Genomic DNA, 26,120 nt, shown 5'->3' with positions numbered 1-26,120 from the left:
CCAGGAATCGAACCGGGGTCTCCTGCATTGCAGGCGGATTCTTTACCAACTGAGCTATCAGGGAAGCCCATTTGGGGTCAGATAATTCTTTGGTGTGTGAGAAGGTGGGAGAGGCTGTCCTGTCCATGGTGAGGTGTTTGGCAGCATCCTCAGATGCCAGGATCGGTTGTCCTGTCCATGGTGAGGTGTTTGGTAGCATCCTCAGATGCCAGGATCACTCCTTCCCATCAAATCAAGCATATGTGACAACCAAACATGTCTCTAGACTTTGCCAAGTGTCCCGGCGGGGTTGCGGGGGCCGGTTTAAAAGACTGCCCCCAGTGGAGAACCCCTGTCCTCAAGAAAGAGATCTTCAGGAACCACCCATGTTACCAAAAGGTAACACTAAGAAAAATAACACTCTCTGATCCTGTGGTCAAGTATGGTTGTGAGAGTTGGACTGTGAAGAAGGCTGAGCGCCGAAGAATTGATGCTTTCGAACTGTGGTGTGGGAGAAGACTCTTGAGAGTCCCTTGGACTGCAAGGAGATCCAACCAGTCCTTTCTGAAGGAGATCAGCCCTGGGATTTCTTTGGAAGGAATGATGCTAAAGCTGAAACTCCAGTACTTTGGCCACCTCATGTGAAGAGTTGACTCACTGGAAAAGACTCTGATGCTGGGAGGGATTGGGGGCAGGAGGTGAAGGGGACAACAGAGGATGAGATGGCTGGATGGCATCACGGACTCGAGGGACGTGAGTCTGAGTGAGCTCCGGGAGATGGTGATGGACAGGGAGGCCTAGCGTGCTGCGATTCACGGGGTCACGAAGAGTCGGGCACGATTGAGCGACTGAACTAAACTGAACTGATTTGGTGTCAGAGTCAGAAGTAGTAACAGATGTCAGAAATGAAAGAAACCTGCCATCACCTTCAGGCCGTTTTACAACCAGAAGCCAATTTCAAGAGCTTATTCTTGAATTTTAATTTATTGGAACTCAATGTCCATTTATACCTTCCCAGGTGGTGCTAAGCAGTGAAGAACCAGCCTGCCAATGCAGGAGACATAAGGAACACGGGTTCGATCCCTAGGTTGGGAAGATTCCCTGGAGAAGGGAATGGCAATAGACCCGCTCCAGTATGCTTGCCTGGAGAATCCCCATGGACAGAGGCGCCCATGGGCTACAGTCCACGGGGTCGCACAGAGCTGGACACGACTGAATTAGCACAGCACAATGTCCTTTTGTATCAAGTTCCATGAAGAAGAGACTCACTAGACTCCTGACCCATCAGTTGAGGGCATGCCCCTGCCAACAGCACGAGTTTTTGTGGGTTCGAGAGGAAAGAAGTGGTTTCTCAAGAGAAAGTGGGTTTTTCCCTGAAAAGCTGGAGGAAGGCATGTCTGTGGGGCCCTACCTCTGTGTTCCGGGGATTTAAGAAGGCAGAGGTTGTTTGGATGAAAAGAACACTGAATAAAGCTCAAGCGAAGACTGGAAGCAAGGGCTGAACCACGCTGTCAAACAGCACCTCATCACACGTTTTTCATCAGTGGGAGACCTCAGAAAATGAAACTGCACTACGCCATTATCCATGCGGAATTCACGTCTTCAAATCAACTAGTTATGGTTGCCAGGACACCTGGATGCTGTATGGCTTCTGATAAGACAAATGAGCAACAGCGTACATCTAGCCCATGGCACCCCAAGCCTTCCGAACAACACCCATGTCCCAACCTGTGCCACTGCCTGCAATACCTTAGTACGAAAAACCCCTGCAACCGGGTTGGTCTGTAACACGGCGGACCGCCCAGCTGAGATTCACAGAACACACTGTTTTGCCCCTGCTACAGTGTATGGCTCTGACTATCAACAATTCTACCGGGAATGTCTCCAGGCTCCAGGTAATCACCTGTCTCAGCATCATGGCTACTTCTAAATGCAGTCCTTTGAGCCCTTTTAGGACTTTATGAACAGAAAAGTGTTGGTGAGAACGGGCCACCCATCCCCTTATACTAGGCTCACCTCACCCCAACGGACCGGTTCCAAACTGGGAAAGGAGTACATCAAGGATGTTTATTGTCATCCTGCTTATTTAACTTATATGCAGAGTACAGCCGAAGTTGTGACTAACCTAGACAGCATATTAAAAAGCAGAGACATTACTTTGCCAAGAAAGGTCCGTCTAGTCAAGGCTATGGTTTTTCCAGTGGTCGTGTATGGATGTGAAAATTGAACTACAGAGAAAGTTGACCGCTGAAGAACTAATGCTTTCGAACTGCGGTGTTGGAGAAGGCTCTTGAGAGTCCCTTGGACTGCAAGGAGATACAACCAGTTCATCCTGAAGGAAATGAGTCCTGAATATCCACTGGAAAGACTAATGCTGAAGATGAACCTCCAACACTTTGGCCACCTGATGCGAAGAACTGACTCCTTAGAAAAGACCCTGATGCTGGAAAGATTGAAAGCAAGAGGAGAAGGGGACGACAGAAGACGAGATGGTTGGATGGCATCACCGACTTGATGGACATGAGTTTGAGCAAGCTCTAGGAGACGGTGAAGGACAGGGAGGCCTGGAGTCCATGGGATCTCAAAGAGTTGGACATGACCGAGCCACTGAACAACATCACACGAAATGCCGCGCTGGATGAAGCACAAGCTGAAATAAAGATTGCAGGGAGAAATATCCACAAGCTGGAATCAAGACTGCAGGGAGAAATATCAACAACCTCAGACATGCAAATCATACCACCCTAATGGCAGAAAAATCATTCTTGGAAGGACAAAATTACAGAGCCAGAGAAGTCAGTGGCTGCCAGGAGCCACAGAGGGTGGCCATGCAGTGGGGCATGCAGGGGTTTTCCTGTGTGAATGGAACGGTTTCTGTGTTGAATTATGGCGGGGGTTACTTAAAGCTCCACATATGATTATAGCTCACACACTGTCCACATGCATGCACACACACACACCAAAACTGCTAAAATGCAGACCAGGGCTGCATCAGTGCAAAGCTGCAGATGTCAGGTTCCTACTTTTGATAACACAGTATCTTCTCGAAAGACCAGGGAAGGCGAGGGAGGGTACCCTAGACCTCAGTTTACCATTGTTTTTATTTCCCGGATGGCGCTAGTGCAGGAGATGTAAGAGACTGCGGTTTCCGTCCCTGGGTCAGGAAGGAGGAGGGTGTGGGCAATTCCCTCCAGTGAGAACCCCATGGACAGAGGAGCCTGGCGCGCTATACATTTCATGGAGTCGCAACGAGTGGGACACAACTGAAGCACCTGAGCACACTCACACAAGCTATTTTTGCCACGTCTTGTGAGTCTGATGTTATTTCAAAATAGAAATCATCAAAAGTAACAGCGCCTCACTGATGAACAGACACACCAAACGTGGGCTATTCATCCAATGGAATGGGGTCTGGTAATCAAAACCAATGCAACAACACGGTTGAACCTTGAAAACGTTCCACCGAGTGAAAAACCAGCCATCCACAAAGCGCACACATGCTGGGTGATTGCATTCACTCGAAACATCCAGAATGAACAAATCCAGAGATGCTGACCGTCGACGGGTGGGGACTGGGGACTGGGGGAGGCCTGAACAAGGAGTGAGTTCTCATGGGTCCATGGGGTTCTTTGGGGAGCAAGGAAATGATTTAGAATCAGCTGTGGCGATGGCTGTGGAGCTCTGTGAGTATTCTAAAAATCACCAAAGCGTACACTCTGAATGAGTGAATTGTCCACTATGTGAATAACAACGCAATCAAGTCATTAACACAATACGGCCACGTCTGGCAGACAAGTTGTTATGTACGTTATCTTGCCAGGATTTACTGTTATTTCTTCACCCCAGGGTGCTGGGGGGTGGTTGGTTGAAAAGGTCACCTATGATACTGTTTCAAATTACACACGCCCATCTGTTACTGATGGGTATGTGACCCCAGGCGTGTCTAGGTAAATGGAGATAGCCACTCTGATGCTAAGAGAATCAGAATCAGACTCCTTTGGGCACTGTGCAGGCAGGGTTAACATCAGGGTCCTTGCCTTTTCCTTACGGAAGCCTGGCATGCTGCAGCCCACGGGACTGCAAAGGGTCAGACACAACTGAGCGACTGAACAACAAAAACCCCCACCACTCCCCTGCATTCCACCAGGCGGGCTTATCAACTTTTCCCTTATCATCTCTCTTATTGTTCGTTCCACGCCTTTGCCCATAGAGTCCGCCATCTAGAATGCATATCTTCACTATGCATTAAGATCCCAAGCGCCACCAAAGCCAGCCCAAGTCTCCCCTTCAAGACGAAGATCCAGCCTTCCTCAGCGGCTGCAAGGCAGGTTAGTAGATCCTTCCTGGGAATTCCCACAGCAGGAGACCAGCACCGTCCATGGGACACCCATCCAGGCCACGGCTTTCTAGGACCTGTAATGCCTTCCCCAAAGACACGAGACACATCTCACTTAATCTCCGCACACTCCACAACGCTCCAGAAGTTAAGAGATTGAGAGAACGGTCAACCCCAGAAACAGAAGACTTTCATAAAAGGGGGGGTCTTGAAAAGGAAGTTCTTGATCTGGGTGAGACCCGGGCCTTGCTGCAAGCTGGGTGAAATACAGCTGTCAAGATGATGGCTCCAGACCCCAGAGGTCCCTGTCCTAGGAACCCTGCCTGGGTTCTCTGTGCTCTCACAACAGTCCACGTGGGGCTCAGACGGAAGGAAAACGCCTCCCCAGGGGCCCCCAGCACAGGCCACGTGGCCTCACAATGCTGTCCAACAAGGTGTTTATGCTACTTTCTGTCTGGACCACAAACTAGGCTGTGGAGGTCTGTCGTTTCCAAACACATACAAGACAAGCATCAAAAATAAAAAATAAAAAAATACAACCACCTCTGTTTCTCATAAATCAGCCATCCGAGGGAAAATAAGTGCCTGAAACGTTCACGGAATGTGAGACCATGAAAGAAATAACCATCTCTATCTCTCTTTCCTAAAATTTCTGACTTTCCAAACGCGCTGTGAAACAGGAGTTTATTACGAAGGGCCAACACAGACGGATACACAGCGTGTTTTGGTTCCCAAATCAACTATTACAAGACATCTTGAGAAATCACTGTTTCTGGTACCTACAGCCAATAAGTAATAGTAAATTTTTTTAAAAAACATGGACCAGTTGACAGGATACTTCATTACAGAATAAGAAACAAATGCATCTTACAATTTTACTTACTCAGAGACAAATGTAGGCAAATCTCGTCTTCCTTCTGGGGTTTATTTTTAGGCCTGTTTTCTGTCTTCAGTTACCTGTCAACAAAAATACATCCAAAATCAGGCAAAAAAAAGAAGTCGACGAAACCCACTCTGGTACTCTTGCTTGGGAAACCCCACGGACAGAAGAGCCTGGTGGGTTACAGCCCCTGAGGTCTCAAAAGTGTTGGACACGAGTTAGTAACTAAGCAACAACAAATTGCATTTTATCACACCAAGTATTTTGTAACGTATTTTTTTTTTAATGCAGTAAATATTACAATAGAATCTGGAAAACAGATCCTGGTGAACTCAATAAAAATTGCCAGATCTCCCTTGTAGCCATTCAAAAACAAAAAAAGTCAACAAAAACATCTCAACTACATTTTCAACCGTGCGCAGATTTCTGAAGCAGGGGGTTCTTAGGAAGCGGAGACACTGACAGTGTCAGATGGTGGACAACCACCGTCGGCGAAATTCAGTCTTTTATCTCTGTGCATACAGTGAGCCTGTTCACACGAAATCTGTTCAACACTCTCAGTCTCAAACTAGTTATGATCACCTCACTAGACATTCCAATCACCCCAAAACACGAGACACATCTCACTCATCTCTGCACATTCCATAATGCTCCAGAAGTAAGAGATTCAAAGAGCGGTCATCTAAGCCAGCTAGAGTATCTTGCCGGCTCTCACTGTTCTCTAAGCACCCTAAAACACACTAAATGAAAAACACAGGTTATTTCTCGTGCGATTCGATGCAACTTGGCACATTCTCACTGAGAACTCTGCGTCCAGCCATGTGGAAAGAGCAAACGCCGCTCGGCGACGCTGCTGTTCGCATCACGTGTGCTGGGGTTGGGGGCAGAAGCAGTAAGGATGCTTTCCAGGTTCAGAGCTTGAGCAAAAGGTGGGATGTTTGGGAAGTCGGAGTGGAGGAAGAGAGCAAAAGCTTTTGAAGGTGTGAACTTCTCCTAAACCCCTGTTGGCTCTCCCATTCTCTGAGCGATTCTGAACTAGGTGATCGCACATGTCTGAGCTGGTGGCAGGTCACATTCCCAGAGTTAGGTCTGTGTAACCAACGGACTTCCCTGGTGGCTCAGACAGTAAAGCATCTGCCTACAATGCATGAGACCTGGGTTCAATCCCTGGGTCGGGAAGATCTCCGGGAGAAAGAAACGGCAACCCACTCCCGTATCGTTGCCAGCAAGACCCCATGGACAGAGGAGCCTGGTGGGTCACGGGATCGCAAAGAGTCAGACATGAGTGAGTGACTTCGCTTCACTTCACGTCAACCGCGACCCCTGGAGCTGTGGGCCTGTCTGGGATGCACCTAGGGTGGGATTTCTCCTCCTCAGCAGCACTGGCATCAGGACCAGGTCACTCTACGCGGTGGGCTTCCCAGGTGGCGCTCGTGGTAAAGCCACCTGCCAATGCACTGGATGTTAAGAGATGCAGGATCAATCCCTGGGTCGGGAACATGCCCTGGGGGAGGGCATGGCAACCCACTCCAGCATTCTTGCCTAGAGAAATCCCATGGACAGAGGAACCCAGTGGGCTACAGCCCATGGGGTCACGAAGAATCAGACACAATTGAAGCAACTCAGCAGGCACGTGGTGCATGCGGGCTCCAGGGCCGCCCAACGACCAGAGCCGGGAGACCCGGGGACCAGTTCCGTTCAGTCACTCAGTCGTGTCCGACTCTGCAGACCCCATGGACTGCAACACGCCAGGCTTCCCTGCCCATCACCAACTCCCGGAGCTTGCTCAAGCTCCTGTCCACTGAGCTGGTGAGGCCATCCAAGCATCTCATCCTGTTGTCCCTTCTCCTCCCGCCTTCCATCTTTCCCAGCATCAGGGGCTTTTCCGATGAGTCAGTTCTTTGCATCGTGTGGCCAAAGCATTGGAGCTTCAGCAGAGGACCACAGCCAAGCTGTTTTCTGACTTGCTCTCAAACCATCCCGAATCCCCCTACCCCTCGAAGGAACACATCTGGACCACCAGGAACTGGGGTTAAAGGGCACCTCGTGAACTTCCAGTCTTGCTCTTTTTTTACCCACGCCCCCACCACGTGTTGTCTAAGCTTACAAGGAAGGGCCCACCCTCTTGGCAGACAGTGCTCAGAATCCTTTAACTCTACCAGTTCCAGTTCAATTACTCAGTCGTGTCCGACTCTTTGCGACCCCATGAACCGCAGCACACCAGGTCTGCTGTCCATCACCAACTCCCGGAGTTTACCCAAACTCATGTCCATTGAGTCGGTGATGCCGTCCAACCATCTCATCCTCTGTCGTCCCCTTCTCCTGCCCTCAACCCTTCCCAACATCAGGGTATTTTCAAATGAGTCAGCTCTTCGCAACAGAGAGCCAAAATATTGGAGTTTCAGCTCCAGCATCAGTCCTTCCAATGAACACCTAGGACTGATCTCCTTTAGAGTGGACTGGTTGGATCCCCTTGCAGACCAAGGGATAACTCTATCAAAGGGCTGGCAAAAGGTGCCCCATGCATGATCCACTCCCCTGCTCCATTCTGTCTTCCTTCCACCAAACTACTATGCACATATACTCAGTTAAAAAAAAAGTTAAAAAAAAAGAGAGAGAGAAACAGATTTACAAGCCTCACTTTGCTCCTAATTAATTATAAGAAACTCTCTCTGGACCAAAGACTCCTCAGCTGTGAAATGAGGGTATTAAATTATTTATGAGGTTTCACCCACATCAAAAAGGAAAATCGGAGGAACCATTCTCCCGTTGACTTCCTTGGTAAATTCTAAGGGAAAACACCTTGCAGGGAACTAAGGGTTTGCAAAGGCATTGCTTTGGGAGGACGCGGAGGGCGGGGGTGGGGGGGGTGGGGAGGGCGGGGGGGGGGGGGGGGAGTGGGGAGGGCGGGGGGGGAGTGGGGAGGGCGGGGGGGGAGTGGGGAGGGCAGGGGGGGGGGGGCGGCAGACGGGTGTGAAGAGGCATTCGTGTGTGTTCCACAGCCACCTGAGCACAGAAATGCATCCAAGGCAATTTTTTTCCCCTCCTCTGAAGTTGCCATAATGATTAACATGTTCACCCTGGAGAAACTCAAGTTGTACAATCATGGGGAAAAAAAAAATGTGAAAAAATCTAAAATATGTTTCCCGAAACCACAGAGCATGACACAGGAGCTGCCGTTTCCTCCCGAGTCCTCTTCTTTTTTTAAGAGAGCCCGGAATTAACCCAGCCTAGCCCCAGCAGCTAAGATACATTCCGGCGGGAGGGGTCTCAATGCCAGAGAATTCGAACCACTTCATTTGCCACCTACTTGCAGAGTTCAGGTTCTGTATGATGAAGCTGTCGTCTCCTGCACTATCAATACCGCCCAGTGCTTTTTATATATTCGGATGATTCAGTCCATATTAGATTTTTTTAAATTTACTTTTAATTGAAGGACATTTGCTTTACAATGCTGTGTTACTTTCTGCTGTACAACAATGTGATTCAACCCTAGGTACAAGTATGTCCCTTCCCTCTTGAACCTCCTTCTCATCCCCCTACCCCATCCCAACCTTCTAGGTCATCACAGAACAGAGAGCTGGGCTTCCTGCGCTATACAGGCAGCTTCCCAGGAGCTAGTTATTTCACCCGTGAAAGTGAAAAGTGAAAGTCGCTCAGCCGTGTCTGACTCTCTGCCGACCCCATGGACTTGTACAGTCCAGTGGAATTCTCCAGGCCAGAATACTGGAGTGGGTAGCCTTTCCCTTCTCCAGGGGATCTTCCTGATCCAGGAATCGAACTGAGCTCTCCTGCATTGCAGGCAGATTCCTTACCAGCTGAGCTGCCCAGGTGACACACGGTGGTATTATGTACATACCAGTAACACTGTCTCAGGCCACTCCATCCTCTCCTTCACCCACTGTGTTCACAAGCCTGTCTCTATTCCTGCCTTGGAAATAGGTTCATCAGCACCACCTTTCTAGATTCCTACCAGGCTCCTCCATCCGTGGAATTTTCCAGGCAAGAGTACTGGAGCGGGTTGCCATTTCCTTCCCCAGGGGATCTTCCCAAGCCAGGGATCGAACCTGGGTCTCCTACATTGCAGGCAGACGCTTTCTTTACCATCTAAGCCACCAGGGAAGTCCTCAATTCCATATACATGCCGTAATACACGACATTCGGTTTTCTCTTTCTGACTGACTTCCCTCCGAATAACATGCTCTAGGTTCAGCCACCTCACTAGAAACACCAGTTCAGTTCAGTCGCTCGGTCATGTCCGACTCTCGGTGACCCCGTGGACCGCAGCACACCAGGCTTCCCTGACCATCACCAAGTTCCGGGGCTCGCTCAAACTCACGTTCATCGAGTCACTAGAACCTACCAGATGGTTAATCCTTTAAATCTGTGCTTTCTCCAATGGGGCTGATTGTGTCCCCTGCCCTCCCCAACCCCAGCCACCGTCACTGAACACCAGGCCATGTCTGGAAACATTTTCAGTCCTCAGGACTCCAGGAAGAATGTTACTGGCATCGAGTGAGGCCAGAGATGCTGCTGAAGCTCCTACAGCACATAGAACAGCCCCCTTCATAAACAGCTAGTAATATCTGGCTCAAATGTCAATATTGCCATGGCTGAGAAATTCTCATTTGAACTATATTTTAAAAAAAAAAACTTATTTAGTGGTGCCGGGTCTTAGTCACAGCATGCAAGCTCTTTAGTTATGGCATGTGGGATACAGTTCCTGAAGGGAGATTTAACCCAGGGCTCCCTGCACTGGGAAGGGGGAGTCTTAGCCACTGGACCACTGAGGAAGTCCCCATACCAACATCTCTATAATTCTGCAGAAGGTATACACCGTGTATCATGCTTATTCTTTTCAAAGTAACAGAATACATACACTACAGGTGAAGCAAGACTTCTCACCTCAGCTGCAAACTTTCCAGCATCCCCTATCCTCAATTCTGCTCTCCACAGCAACCACATTCGAATCACATAATCGTTTCTACAGTCGGCAATATTCCTTGTCATGGACTCACATGATTCTAAATAAGCTGCTGTGTGATATACCCTATCAACTTTAGAGATCGCTTACTTGGTTTTCTCACATACGGATGAAGATTTTGTTTTTATAAATTCCGCTTACTCCTTGGAAGAAAAGTTATGACCAACCTAGACAGCGTATTAAAAAGCAGAGACACTACTTTGCCAACAAAGGTCCATCCAGCCAAGACTATGGTTTTTCCAGTAGTCATGCATGGATGTGAGAGTTGGACTATAAAGAAAGCTGAGCACAGAAGAATTGATGCTTTTGAACTGCAGTGTTGGAGAAGACTCTTGAGAGTCCACTGGACTGCAAGGAGATCCAACCAGTCCATCCTAAAGGAAATCAGTCCTGAATATTCATTGGAAGGACTGATCCTTTATTCAGTTTGAAGCTGAAACTCCAATCCTTTGGCCAACTGATGCAAAGAACTGACTCATTTGAAAAGACCCTGATGCTCGGAATGATTGAAGGCAGGAGGAGAAGGGGATGACAGATGATGAGATGGTTGGATTGCATCACCAACTTGATGGACATGAGTTTGAGCAAGCTCCGGGAGTTGGTGATGGACAGGGAGGCCTGGCATGCTGCAGTCCATGGGCTCGCACACAATTGGACACAACTGAGCAACTGAACTGAACTTCCCGCCAGCCATCCTGGCTTACCCTCCCACATTTTTCCAACAGTGTAACATGTTTTGGTTACATATAAACTCTACACATGCTATTTTGACAGTGGAACAGGCACTTTCAGGCAAGCATGCAGTAGGGTGATGATGTCTTTCTTAGGTCTAACTCTTTAATTTTCCTGGGATGATTTGGCTGCCTCTGTTTCTCTTTGATAATTCCTCCAACAACCTTCCACCATCTTCCAATTTTTCACTCAGATAACCTGGCAGTTCTGTGTTCACCCCAACCACTGCTCTCCTGACCCCCCCAAATATATATACACACACCAAACCTTCCTCGTGAAGCTTCTGGACTCTGCTCCAGTCTCTACTTGTCAGAGTGAGATCTGCTGAGACCAGATGCCCCAGATCGCACCACCAGCATTGTGACGATTCCTGCCGCCTCTCTCTGTCTCAGGGACCCCAAGTCTCCCCCCTTTCTTGGTTTACTGTCTCCTTTCGATGGAACCCATTCTGCAGCAGCTTCCTGAGAAAAGTGATGTATGAAACCTAGAAGCCTGCTGATAATCCTGAGTATGGACGAATCTCTTTATGCTACTCTGAATTAACAACCTGTGAGGGAATGAACGCAAAACTCTGAGTGAAAATAAATTTTCACAGAATGCTAAGCTCAGCCTGTTTTCCGATTTAAGAAATATGATGTCATTCTGATTCCAGGCCCTTCCTATGACTCTTTTCCATCCAAAAAAAAATTAGTCCTTAGACGCTGCCTTTATCCCTGATTTTCTACAAGGAAATGCTGATGAGATTTCAAGTAGTAACTTTTGATATGCTTAATTTCTATTCTATGTTTTAGTGATTTGGTTTGAAATTTCTGTCTTCTTCAGATTGGAGATCCCCCTCCTTCCCTTTGCCTTCTTCCCCTGTTTCCCTGCAATACTTATTAGGCAAAATCTGAATAACTATCTCTCATCTGTCTGACAAAACTTCCTGCACTGTATCTTTGTTGCCCAGTAAGGTATTCATTTACTTCCTATCTGAGAAGTAAAGGGCTTCGCCGCTAGCTCAGCTGGTAAGGAATCCACCTACAACGCAGGAGACCCCAGTTTGATTCCTGGATCGGGAGGTTCCCCTGGAGAAAGGATAGGCTACCCACTCCAGTATTCTTGGGCTTCCCTCGTCGCTCAGCTGGTAAAGAATCCATCTGCAATGCGGGAGGACCTGGGTTCAGTCTCTGGGTTGGGAAGACCCCCTGCAGAAGGGAATCCCACTCCAGTATTCTGGCCTGGAGAATTCCATGGACGGTATAGTCCATGGGGTCACAAAGAGTTGGACACGGCTGAGTGACTCGCTGGGAAGTAAGGGCTTCCCAGGTGGCGTTCATAGTAAAGAACCTGCCTGTCAGTGCAGGAGACGAAAGAGACCTAGGTTCAGTCGCTGGTTCGGGAAGATCCTCTGACATAGGAGATGCCAACCCACTCCCATATTCTTGCCTGGAAAATTCCACGGGCAGAGGAGCCTGGCGGACTCCAGGCTCGCAAAGAGTCAGGCACAACAGAGCATGCACTCAAGTACGGGGATTCACTTAGCCATGTGTGAGTACTGAGCAGTTGAGAAGTGGACAGTACAACTGAGGCGTTGACTGTAAATGGAATTTGCTTTTCGTTAATTTAAGTTTAAAGAGTCACACATGGCCGGGGGCTACCATGTGTGACGGCACAAACCTAAAGATGACGCCAAGAGGAAAAGAAAGCAACCGAGGAAGGTCAGTGCCTTTAGCATGACCTTAAGATGTTTTAAATGATGTTTAAGATGATATTAAACATGGAATAAAAAAGTGAGAGCGATTCCTAAATCCCCTCGGTTACTATTTCCAGCATGAGGTTCCAGGATGTAATTCCTTAGGGGTCTCCTTCCTCGGAAGAGTTGGAGGACCTTTTGGCATGATGTCAGACAAGCAGAAGCATCCATCTGCCCGTAAGACGATGTTTTATTATACCCAATGTATGAACAGGGCAGCCAAGGGTCCTCTCTCTCCTGAGGGGGAGATAGGAAATGAAAGTTGCTCAGTCATGTCCAACTCTTTGCGACCCTATGGACTGTAGCCCCACCAGGCTCCTCTGTCCATGGGATTCTCCAGGCAAGAAGACTGAAGTGGGTAGCCTTGCCTTTCTCCAGGAGATCTTCCCGGACCAGGGATCGAACCCAGGTTTCCTGCATTGCAGGCAGACTCTGCCATCTGAGCCATGAGGAGAGCCCAGGTCGCCTCCGTATTTCACAGAAAAGAGAAATCTGTATCATAGTCACAGCATCACAGCATAAAGTAGAAGTGAAACGTTAAAAATAATAAAACTCAGGGGACAGCTAAGTTGCAGACGGCAACTTCTTCGAATGCCACCCCTGACGGCTGTCACGGAGCCCTGATCTCAGCATACTTGGCAATAGAACATGGTTCTCTACACGTATTCTAGCAAAAAGGCACTGCTTCTGCGTGATGGGTGCTCCCAGGGACAGCAACTAGAGCAGCTGGCAAAGGCCTTCTCTGTGCGTTCATTCACTCACTCATTCAACAAACGTCACAAACATCACAAACTGGCGTCCATCTGTGATCAGTAAACAGGGACAGAAAACAGAGCAAAACCAAACCGGACGACCCACCACAAAGCTGCCCAGCGTCTTGTCTGATCAGAACCACTGGGAACCGCTTTATGAAAGTCCAGAACAGAACACGGCCAGCACGCCACAGCTGTGCATTTACAACAAAGAGCAGGATCGCCACGCAAAAAAAGGCCACTCTTCTAATTTCAGCTCTGAAGAGACACAACCACACTCGCATTCTAGCGAAGTGAAGTCAAAGTCACTCAGTCGTGCCCAACTCTTTGCAACCCCATGGGCTGTACCCGCCAGGCTCCTCTATCCATGGGATTCTCCAGGCAAGAGTACTGGAGCGGGTCGTCATTTCCTTCTCCAGGGGATCTTCCCAACCCAGGGATTGAACCCAAGTCTCCTGCATTGCAGGCAGACTCTTTACCGACTGAGCTACAAGGGAAGCCCTTGTAGCTAGCACTGGCACTCTAGGTATAGGGAAATTAAAATTCAGGAAACACCGATCATTTTAAATTTAAGGATCAACAGGGAAACACATTTTCTCCATCTACTCTTCTGCTAAGTCATTTAATATGCACTCCGTCCTGCAAAGTGACGTTTTATTATGCTTGTAGATTTTTTTACAAGCTCAGCGTTAAAAGTACGAGTTATTCAAATAAGGACACTAACCAGGACATTTATATAAACTGGATTTCTTCCTCAATGCGTTATGACGCTAATAACAAGTATTTCATCCTTGTAACTGGCAAAATCAATGCCTGCGAGCCTGTACTGACGTGTCTGAGCACATGCGTACTGCTATACAGACACATGCATCATTCACCTCACTGGAAGGACTGATGCTGAAGCCGAAGCTCCAACACTTTGGCCACTTGACGCGAAGAGCTGACTTATTGGGAAAGACCCTGATGCTGGGAAAGATTGAAGGCAGGAGGAGAAGGGGACGACAGAGGATGAGATGGTTGGATAGCATGACTGATTCGATGGACATGAGTTTGCTGCAAAGTCCAGGAGATAGTGAAGGACAGGGAAGCCTGGCGTGCTGCAGTCCGTAGGGTCGCAAAGAGCGGGACACGACTTGGGAGACTCAACAGCCACCAGCACGGCAGCAGGCTGAACCATACACACGTCACACGTGATAAATGGAAAGTGCTTTCCCAACTCACACCACGATAGGCCAAGTAAATTTCACACGGAGAGACTAAGACGGGACTTGTCACCTGAAAATATGGTATGAACATGACCCAGCTGGTCTTCTAATTATATAACCACCCAGAGCTACTATCAACAGGAAGAAAAAAAAACAGGCCCATGACAACTATCTACCAGTCGCACAGAGTATGTTGGCAGGCAATTTTATTTGGTGGTGTGAAATTTTATTTAACGAGAGAAAACAAATCACAGCACTTAAAAAAAGCATTAGGATAACACGATCTTTTTCTTGTTCAGCCAACTGTCCATCAATAGCCACTACGATCTCTACACGGAGAACCACACCAAAGGATAAAAATAACCTTCAGGTGAGACATCAGTTTCTGGTTTAGAGATGACACTGTGAGTATACCACAGTGTACAAAACAATCCTAATTAATCTTCTCCTCATCTCCCAAAGCAGTCTCTCCACATTTTGCAATGAGCCATTAAGATAACTTTTTTTTTCCCCCCTGATGTGGACCATTTTTAAGCCTTGATTGAATTTACCACATTGCTTCTCACCTCAGTTTTCCTGTCTAAGCAGTCCTCTTCAACGTAATTGTCAAGCACAAGACGTGTTATCTACTGGCTGAAATCGTCATACATGTTTCTGAGCAGCATATGGTGTTGACGTTGCTGTTTCTGTCATCTGCAAACACTTCCTACTCCCTCCCCGCCTCACCTGGAAAGCTCAACTGTATGGTCCTCAATTTCATTTAATGACATAGCTCTAAGAAGATCCCTTTGGGAAGACGATTCAATTCGACGCTGTGCTTACATAAACACCTCAGAATCCAGGACACCAATGGCAACGATCAGCTCATTCAAGAAGAGAGTCTGAAAACGCAGGCGCACACACACCTTCCAACTCACGGATCTAAGTTCTGCAAATGTCACCTCCTGGGTTGCTGATGAGGAACTGCTGTACAACATGGCAGAGCCCAGCCAAGGACTCTGTGACTACCTGGAGAGCTGGGATGGGAGAGGAAGCAGGTTCCAGAAGGAAGGGATATTATGCATCAGTTCAGTCCAGTTCAGTCGCTCAGTCGCATCCAACTCTGTGACCCCATGAATCGCAGCACGCCAGGCCTCCCTGTCCATCACCAACTCCCGGAGTTCACCCAAACCCATGTCCATCGAGTCGGTGATGCCATCCAGCCATCTCATCCTCTGTCGCCCCCCTCTCCTCCTGCCCCCAATCCCTCCCAGCATCAGGGTCTACTCAAATGAGTCAACTCTTCGCATGAGGTCGCCAAAGTATCGGAGTTTCAGCTTTAGCATCAGTCCTTCCAATGAACACTCAGGACTGATCTCCTTTAGGATGGACTGGTTGGATCTCCGTGCAGTCCAGGGGACTCTCAAGAGTCTTCTCCAGCACCACAGTTCCAAAGCATCAATTTTTCGGCACTTCAGCTTTCTTTATGGTCCAACGCACACATGACTACTGGAAAAAAACCATAACTTTGACTAGGTAGACCTTCGTCGGCAAAGTGATGTCTCTGCCTTTTAATATGTTACATAGGCCGGAGACATTCCACGTTGCCACATCTGGGGCTGAAACCGAAGGTTTCCCACCACCAGCAAGGGCTGACAGCTCACGGAACATACACACCTGACATCTGTCCACACCTGGCTCACGCACACAGCCCAGACTCTGTCTGGCCCGGCCACAACCCAAGCCCACCTCCTTCCCCACCTGTTCACAAGCTCCCCTCACGGGTTTTGCATCCCCCAGCCTCAGACCTTTGAGAGAACCCATGAGTCCAACCCAGGAGCGTCTTCAAGCCTCCTGTCACGTCTCACCCTGTCTGCAAGCTCCCTGCTGAAGCCACACGTTAGCCGCCGGAAACAGTTCCTCCAGGCACCCTCCCGAAGTCTCATAATCAAAGTGAGAAGAGACAGCTGGCATTAGAGGCTCTTGGGGCTGTGACGTGGACACCCTCCGTTATTCCATCCGGGATGCACTTGATCTAGTACCCAGGAGTGTGCATGCTTGGGCCAGAAGCTCGGGGACAATCCACCCCTTGCTGGTCATACGTGCCCCTGGGCCAGGATTTCTCATGCCTCCAGCCCCTCACCTCTTCGAGAAGGGTTGTTTCTATTGAGTCTCTAAGTTGTGCCTGACTCTTTGGTGACCCCACGGACTGCAGCCTGCCAGGCTCCTCCGTCCATGCGACTTCCCAGGCAAGAACACTGGAGCGGGTTGCCATCTTCCTGACTTGGGGATTGAACCCACATCTCCAGCACCCGCAAGCATTGATTCTTCACCAGTAAGCCCACCAGGGGAGCCCTGTCCAAAGGGGGACACATGACCAAGTGACAGAATCTAACTGACCTTAGGGGAACGGATTGAGAGAGCTCACTGCATGCACAACCATGCCTACGGGCCACGCGGCGTGTGTGTCTGGCTCTCTGCAGCCTCACAGACTGTAGCCCACCGGTCTTCTCTGTCCGTGGGAGTCTCCAGGAAAGGATACCGGAGTGGCTTGCCATGCTTTCCTCCAGGGGATCTTCCCAACCCAGGGATCGAACCCGCATCTCTTATGCTGTTTACCACGAGTGCCCACCCGGGAAGCCCAGAACGCCACACAAGTCATTGGATAAAATCAGTTTCACCAATGCCGTCCATTCATTCTGGAATCAGCTCACAGCCTGCTCACCAAGGATACCTCTGACTCCAGACAAGAAATCTGTGAACCTCGTACTTCCCTCTCCCTGTAAAAACGGGACAAAGCCCGTCACACGGCGGGGGGGAAAAACAGAGACCCAGGAAGTAAAAATACACAGAACAGCTCCTGGCCCATCAAACCTATTAAATCAGAGGCTCTTATCGACAGGGAGACGCTGAGGCCCTGAACTAATCCAGAAAGTCATTCCAAATCTTTCCTCCTCCAAAGTGGAGAAACAGCTATGCTTCCTGCACCAACTCTTTTAAACTTGCTTAGGGAGAGATCAGTGTGAACCCTTTTACTTCCATAACCTCGATTTCATTTCCTGCTTTTCAACTCAAGTGATGATGCATATTCAAGGCACTGAAGCCCAGTATTCAGTGGAGTTTAGAGGCAACTGCCTAGCCACACTGATGGAGACAGAAAAACAATTTCCACTTCATTCAATGTACCTTTAAGCCCAAGAATTCATTTTTTAATGGGTTTCTTCCCAGCCCCCTGCCCCCGCCCAGTAAATTTAAACGATTCAGAACCTTTGTTACTTGTTATAAATCTTCCTTTCATAGACTGCTTTTAAAGAACTTTAGTTTTCAGGCTTACAAGGCCCTAGAAAGTTTAACCAGGGTCTGCTCACCAGCTGCCTTTGACACTGCCCTCATCATACTAAATTCAGACACACAGTTTGCCCTGAAGGAGTTCATCACAAAGTTTCCAGACTAAAATAAGATGCCGCCAGCACATCAGAATTCAAAAGCCACTGTAAGCCAACAGAACTTCCAAGAAGCGACCGTGCTCTCTCATTCACAAAAATGCCTAAGAATTTCCCACCTGGGAAAAGAGAGGGAGAAAATGATTTGAGGTAGGTCACACACACACACACACACACACACACACACACTAGCAAAAGTAAAATAATTCACTGAGTGTGTGCTTAGTCAAGTCTGACTCTTTGTGACCCCATAGACTGCAGCCCGCCAGGCTCCTCTGTCCATGGGGATTCTCCAGTCAAGAACACCGGAGTGGGTTGTCATTTCCTCCTCCAGGGGATCTTCCCCACCCAGGGATCGAACCCTGCATGGCAGGCAGATTTCTTTACCCACCGAGCCGCCAGGGAAGCCCTAACTGGGGAGAATTCAGGGCCAACAAAAGACAGTGTCACAAAAGATGAGATAAAGCTTACAGGTCAGCACAGTGGCTTAAGTCAGCCACCAGACACAACTTTACATCAACTGGAAGATTCACAGTTTCCTAGCTGTGTCTTCAAAGAAACAAATATGATTAGATGGATGCTTGATTCACAGTATGCAAAAGATGAACAAGATACAAGGATCCGAAACACAGAGCCTTCTAGAGTTGGACACACAGGCAAAATTTCTCCCCTGGCTAGGGACGCCTCGAACCTCCTAAGTGCGGTCCAGCAGGTGACCGGGCCACTTCTTAAAATAACCCTCAGCGTCAGATAACCGTCCGGCACCAAAGCTCAGCTAAGTAAATCAAGTTGAATACGGCAGCGGCCTGCAGACCGCCCCTTGGCCTCATTTACTCCAGGGGTATGTCTCACAAGTGCTCAAAGTGCCAACTGGGCTGCAGGTCTGTTGTTGGGGGAGGAGGTCACAGAAACACATCTCTGTTTATCGTAAACACATTTCACAGCCAATAAATACCCCACTTCGCCAGTATTGCTTCTAACGGTTGCCTAGTAACCCACGGTATGGGCGAGATCACACTGCGACTTCCACTGGGCCAAACAATTCCTTGCGATGGTAAGCGATGCCCCAGTCACACAAACAGAACGATCTTTCTTAAGTGTCAAAAACCTTGCAAAACCACCTACACTAAAAAAAGAAAGCTACATTTTTATTACCTACTGTTCAAGGGGGGGGAGAAGTCCTAAAGGCAAGACTACCTCACAGCCGTAAATTTCAGGAAGCCTTTGTAATTATTTCTGTCTGTATTGATCACAATGCGTGGGTCTGCATGTATTTGCAGAATAGCAGCAACCGCACCGTGTGTGTGTGTGTGTGTGTGTATGTGTATGTGTGTGTGTGTGTGTATTTCTGTTTGTATTCATCACAATACATGGGTCTGCAGGTATTTGCAGAATAGCAGCACACATGACATGGGACATGGGAACCACACTGGTGTGTGTGTGTGTGTGTGTCTGTGTGTGTGTCTGTGTGTGTGTGTCTGAACAAATTTCCTGGTCTCCTGAGAAACAAAGCACTTGGCACTGAAAGTTTTCCAGGGACTTCTCTGGTGGTTGGGTGGTGAAGAATCTGCCTTGCAGGGCAGGGGACACAGGTTCAATCCCAAGTCGGGGAACTAGGATTCCCACATGCCGTGGCTCTACTAAGCCAGAGGGCTACAACCAGAGGTCCCGCATATGGCAACTACAGAGTCTGGGTGCTACAATGAAAGACGGCATGTGACATGACAAAGATCACAAGGGATGCAACTGAGACCCAACGCAGCCAGATAAATAAATAAATGATTTTTTTAAAGAGAAAAAGACCTTCTGCAAATTTGAGTGGAGAATTTCAGGAGAAACACCCAGAGCTGTTTACAACCTTTATTTCAGGAGAGTAACAAATCCCTCGTCCTTCTGCTTGAGATGGTCCGAGTTGATCCGCACGGCCTCAAAGTAATGATTCAAAGTGCTGGTTACCAACTGAACCACCAGGGAAGCCCAAGAAGACTGGAGTGGGAAGCCTATCCCTCCTCCACGGGATCTTCCCAACCCAGGAATCGAACCGGGGTCTCCCACATTGCAGGCGGATTCTTTACTAGCTGAGCTATCAGGGAAGTCCTTTTCTCTCTCAGAAGAGTGCCACTTTGCAGAGATAAATTATATGGCAACTTGACATACCAGAGACAAGTCGATAATCAAGACGGACTAGGTTCTAGGACAACGAACTAAGGATGCCAGGGTCCCAGACGTGGGCTTCTGCATAAAGAAGAGTCTGTCGTTCAGTCACTCCGCTGTGTCCAACTCCATGAACTGCAGTGTCCCAACTCTTTGCCACCCTATGGACTGCAGTACACCAGGCCTCCCTGTCCTTCACCATCTCCCGGAGCTTGCTCAAACTCATGTCCATTGAGTCGGTGATGCCATCCAACCATCTCATCCTCTACCTTCCCGTTCTCTTCCTGCCTTCAGTCTTTCCCAGCATCAGGGTCTTTTCCAAAGGCTTACAATTCAATCTTCCTTTTTTTTCCCCCTCCATGTGTCTTTGGCTGGTCATTAGGTCATGAAAGTAGAAACCCAAAAACAAAGACTTGCTGTAGTTCAGTTGCTCAGTCATGTCCGACTCTTTGCGACCCCATGGACTGCAGCACGCCAGGCCTCCCTGTCCATCACCAACTCCCAGAGCTTGCTCAAACTCATGGCCATCCCACCATCTCATCCTCTGTCGTCCCCTTCTCCTCCCTCCTTCAATCTTTCCCAGCATCAGGGTCTTTTCCAATGAGTCAACTCTCATAAACGAGAGGGGAGTTAAAGAGTCCAGGGGCATCTTCTTGCAGGGGCTTCGGGAATGCACAGTGAAGAGCAGAGACTCATAAGGAGCGGTGCTCAATCTGGGAATTTACGGTCTCGGGAAAAACTGCACCTAACCAGCCAGGAGTCCTGACTCACAGTCTGTGCCCGAGCCCCGAGTGTCTGAGGGCCCTTGAGGGCCGGGAGTGCCCACCCTGCCTGCCTCTGTTCAGAATCCTTCACCAGTTCTCCCATCCACTCAGACCACGTTCATCACACTGCAGAAACTCAAAAAGACAGAAGATTCGCTCGGTTTATTGCTTCAAGGAACGCACGGTGTTTCATCAAGTAGGTGATCAGTTCAGTTCACTCGCTCAGTCGTGTCCGACTCTTTGCGACCCCATGAATCGCAGCACGCCAGGCCTCCCTGTCCATCACCAACTCCCAGAGTAGGCGCTGAACATCCCCTAAATCCCTCCTCGACGAGCAACACTCTGGGCCTTATAAACGGAGGTCAGGACGTTCTTAGAGAGATGATGAGGAGTGCTGAGGGAGGATGTGGAGAGACTGGAACGCTCACGTGTCCTGGACAGAAACACAAAACCACACAGCCACTCTGGAGAACACTGGCGGTTTCTTAGAAAGTTACACACACACAGACAGTCTCGCAGTTCCACCCTGGGGAGTAAACCCAAGAGAAACAAAAACGCTTGTCTACACTGAAGCCTGCACGCGATGTTCAGAGTGGCTTATGTGAACGTCGTTCAGTCGCGTCTGACTCTGTGTGACCCCACTGACTGTAGCCGACCAGGCTCCTCTGTCCATGGGATTTCCCAGGCAGAAATACTGGACTGGGTTACCATTCCCTTCCCCAGGGGATCTTCCCAAACCTGGGATCAAACCCAGGTCTCCTGCATCGCCAGGCAGGTTCTTTTATCATCTGAGCCACTAGGGAAATCCCATAGCAGCTTGTTCATAACAGCCAAATAGTGGGAAAAGCCCACGTGTCCAGCAACTGAGGAACGGGTAAGTGAAATGTGCTATACTCACTCACCACAGAATCAGTTCAGTTCAGTCGCTTAGTCATGTCTGACTCTCTGCAACCCCATGAACTCCATCCAGCACGCCAGGCCTCCCTGTCCATCACCAACTCCCAGAGTTCACTCAAACCCATGTCCATAGAGTCAGTGATGCCATCCAGCCATCTCATCCTCTGTCATCCCCTTCTCCTCCTGCCCTCAATCCCCCTCAGCATCAGGGTCTTTTCCAATGAGCCAAGCCTTCTCATGAGGTGGCCAAAGCACTGGAGTTTCAGCCTCAGCATCAGTCCTTCCAATGAAGAACACAGAGGACTGATCTCCTATAGGATGGACTGGTTGGATCTCCTTGCAGTCCAAGGGACTCTCAAGAGTCTTCTCCAACACCAAGGTTCAAATGCATCAATTCTTCGGTGCTCAACTTTCTTCACAGTCCAACTCTCATATCCATACATGACCACTGGATAAACTATAGCCTTGACTAGATGGACCTTTGTTGGCAAAATAATGTCTCTGCTTTTCAATATGCTATCTAGGTTGGTCATAACTTTCCTTCCAAGGAGTAAGCGTCTTTTAATTTCATGGCTGCAGTCACCATCTGCAGTGATTTTGGAGCCCAAAAAAATAAAGTCTGACACTGTTTCCACTCTTTCCCCATGTATTTGCCATGAAGTGATGGGACCAGATGCCATGATCTTCGTTTTCTGAATGTTGAGCTTTAAGCCAACTTTTTCACTCTCCTCTTTCCCTTTCATCAAGAGGCTTTTCAGTTCCTCTTCACTTTCTGCCGTAAGGGTGGTGTCCTCTGCATATCTGAGGTTATTGATATTTCTCCCGGCAATCTTGATTCCAGCTTGTGCTTCTTCCAGCCCAGCGTTTCTCATCATGTACTCTGCATAGCAGTTAAATAAGCAGGGTGACAATATACAGCCTTGATGTACTCCTTTTCCTATTTGGAACCAGTCTGTTGTTCCACGTCCACATCTAACTGTTGCTTCCTGACCTGCATACAGGTTTCTCAACAGAATAGCAGTCAACAATTGAAAAAAAGGAGAGAAATACTGATTCATGCTGCAACAGGGATGAACTCTGTAAACATTATACCGAAAGGCCAGACCCGAAAGACACACGTTGTACAATTCCACCTATTTGAAATGCCAAGAACAGGCAAATTCACAGACACACATAACAGAGGAGTGGTTCCCAGAGGCTTCACGGGTGACGGGGGGAGGTGTGGAGTACCAACCAGCACAGGGATTCTTTCTAGGTGATAAGTGTTCTAAAACCGTATGTGGGGACTTCCCTGGTGGTCCAGTGGTGAAGATGTCGCACTTCCAAAGCAGGGGATGCAGGTTCAAGGCCTGGTCTTGGAAGTTAAGATCCCACATGCTGCGGGCTGCAGCCAAAAAGTAAAAATAAATTTAAAGACAAAAGTGGGAGTATTTTAAACCTATACTGTGGCACTGGGTGCACAGCTGTGTGTGTGCAACCTGCGTACATCCTCAGTCGTGTCCGACTCTTTGTGACCCCACGGACTGCAGCCCGCCAGGCTCCTCTGTCCATGGGATTCTCCAGGCAAGAACACTGGAGTGGGTTGCCGTGTCCTCCTCCAGGGGATCTTCCTGACCCAGGAACTAAACCCAGGTCTCCTGCATTGCAGGCAGATTCTTTACCAACTGAGCCACCAGGGGCTCCTACTCCACACAACTCTGTAAATTTGGTAAAAATCATTGAATTGAACCCTGACAACAGGTGAATTCTGACAGGTCAAGCATGTCTCAGAAACTTGCTTTGCTTTCTTTTCATGCTTTTTTAAAAAACACCTTTCTGACTCTTAAAGCAAAGATCATCTGTGTATATGCACACAAATGTTCAACAAACCATGGTTACGTGGGCATCGCACAATGAAAATTCCAGAGACAAGTTCCACCTTTTTTAAAAAAATGAAACTCATTTGCTTTGATACAGAGGAGTTAAATAAGTGCGCTGCCTCTAATGTGAAATGCATCATTGCACAATTTTAGTTGGGAAGAGGCCTATAGATAGGCTTTCTGATTCAAATTACACCTGAACAATAAACGCTCTTGAGTCAAATCATATTTACACATAACATGACTGTCAGCTGGTCTGAGATGAAAACTGAACAGGTGAACCGTTTGTTGGCATAGTCACAACAGAATCCAGAAGGGGAAACTCACCAGAAAATCTGCTTATGAGGACGCCAGAATCCTAACACCTGAAGCCCCAGTTTAAGTGAATTTCAAATTTGATATAAGTGGATTAAGAAATTCAATTTTCTCTAGTGACACATGACAAAAGGTTCAGGAATGACAGGGAAATACATCTTTTAAAACTGCCCAGCAGCTAATCGACCTTTTGCAGGGGCTGTTCACACACGTCGTCAAGTTCGGCACTGCTGAAAAGATGTATGGAGCTCACTGACTTTAGCGTTAGCTCATTTCTGTGAAAGGGCCCTTCTATTTTGGACCGCATGCTCATTCAGTTCAGTTCATCTCAGCCGCTCAGTCGTGTCCAACTCTTTGCAACCCCAGGGACTGCAGCATGCCGGGCCTCCCTGTCCATCACCAACTCCCGGAGTTTACTCAAACTCATGTCCATTGAGTCGGCAATGAGATCCAACCATCTCATCCTCTGTTGTCCCCTTCTCCTCCTGCCTTCAATCTTTCCCAGCATCAGGGTCTTTTCCAAGGAGTCAGCTCTTCGCACCAAGTGACCAAAGTACTGGAGTTTCAGCTTCAACATCTGTCCTTCCAATGAACATTCAGGATTAATTTCCTTTAAGATGGACTGGCTGTATCTCGTTGAAGTCCAAGGGACTCTCAAGAGTCTTCTCCAGCACCACAGTTCAAAAGCATCAATTCCTCGGTGCTCAGCTTTCTTAATAGTCCAACTTTCACATCCATACATGACCACTGGAAAAATCAAAGCTTTGACTAGACGGACCTTTGTTGGCAAAGTAACGTCTCTTCTTTTTAATATGCTGTCTAGGTTGGTTATAACTTTCCTTCCAAGGAGTAAGCATCCTCATTACAGAATCGGATTTCTGTAGGACTGTTTTTTTGCCAGGTCATGCCAAAGAACACGGTCAAACCTGCCCCATCTTAGCAGCACTTGTCACACACTGGGCAGAATAAGGATTAGCAAGAAGGGACACAACTGAACACAACCAGGCTGTACTGCTCACTGCAAAGTCCTGGAGCGTGACGTCACACCCATTGGTAACTGAACGGCGTCATGCCAGCATGTGAAACTCCTGACCTGGAGCACCTGGACAAGTGTGCCGCCATCTTAAGTCTCCCACGGCCATTTAACACACACTCAGCTCTCTTAAGCAACACGGACTGATGTTTCGTCTAGGGGTGAGGGGTCTACAGGGGTCATAGGGCTGTGCTCCATCTATAGGCTTCAGGGGAAGAATACAGGGTCCCAATTTCGTGCAGCTCCTAGAAGCCATCCGTCTTCTTCGGCCCATGGGCCCCCCCAACCTCTGCCTCCCAGGACACATGTCATCTCCAAGTCCAACCCCTCTACTCCCTCAGACACCCCCCACCCCAGGTGGGCACTCTGGGCTCAAGCAGACAACACCCCCCAACTTTCAAGATCCCGGACCTAGTGGGCACCTTCCCTTCGGCCGTGTGATGGCACAGGGTCACAGGCTGCACCATCAGACCTGGGATGTCTTGGGAGCACCATCGCTCTGCCTAGGCTGAGTATTGAGAACCAACGTGGGCAAAATGTGAGAACCATCTGGAACCTATGAAGCTTGACACAAGAGTCAGGCAGTGGCGGTGGGAAGAGTGACCAGACATAGCAGAGTTCAGTCTAAACTACGTGGGCCCGTGGCAGTAATCGCCTTCCTACGCCTTTAGGCAAATCCATGCATTTGTGGCTCTTTGTAGAGGCCCCTGGTCTCTACAGAACTGTGGTCAAGGGAGCAGGTTGGACGAGGCATCTGTCTTGTAAGTTTCATCCTTCAGGCTGGAGCGATACTGATCCCCGGAGCTGGTTGGGGAGCAAAACCTAGTCACCTCCTCCTCCAGGGAGGCTGGACCTCAAAGGATGCCAGCTTTCACTCACCTCTGCCTCTGAGCCTATGTAATTCTCACACCGACGACCATCCCTCCATCATGCATAATCAGACCGACAGCGGACCATTTCCATAGGGTCACAAAGCCACGCGGCACTTTTTGCAAATTCACAGTCCCAGAGAGGCCGCGGTGTCTGCCTTCCTCTGAGGCTAGGGGTTCAGCCTAGTCCTCACCCCCACAACA

The 26,120-nt window shown here is 48.6% G+C and overlaps 1 protein-coding gene and 1 non-coding gene across 6 annotated transcripts in view; both read right to left on the bottom strand.

Annotated features, from left to right (window-relative positions):
• Nucleotides 1-26,120, bottom strand: part of TBL1X (transducin beta like 1 X-linked) — a 243,911-nt gene that overhangs the window by 147,230 nt on the left and 70,561 nt on the right. For all 5 annotated transcript variants that reach the window (XM_070289705.1, XM_070289708.1, XM_070289707.1 and 2 more), the window contains exon 2: nucleotides 5,199-5,272. The gene's annotated coding sequence lies outside the window, so the exon portion shown is untranslated. The remainder of the gene's footprint in view (nucleotides 1-5,198; nucleotides 5,273-26,120) is intronic.
• TRNAC-GCA (transfer RNA cysteine (anticodon GCA)) lies at nucleotides 9,242-9,317 on the bottom strand. The gene has a single exon. It is a non-coding gene; the product is annotated as a tRNA-Cys (tRNA).

The sequence above is a fragment of the Ovis canadensis genome, chromosome X, assembly GCF_042477335.2.
Source record: "Ovis canadensis isolate MfBH-ARS-UI-01 breed Bighorn chromosome X, ARS-UI_OviCan_v2, whole genome shotgun sequence".
Taxonomy (NCBI): domain Eukaryota; kingdom Metazoa; phylum Chordata; class Mammalia; order Artiodactyla; family Bovidae; genus Ovis; species Ovis canadensis.
Note: the sequence above shows the minus strand (reverse complement) of the source record. Positions and strands in the feature narration are given on the sequence as shown.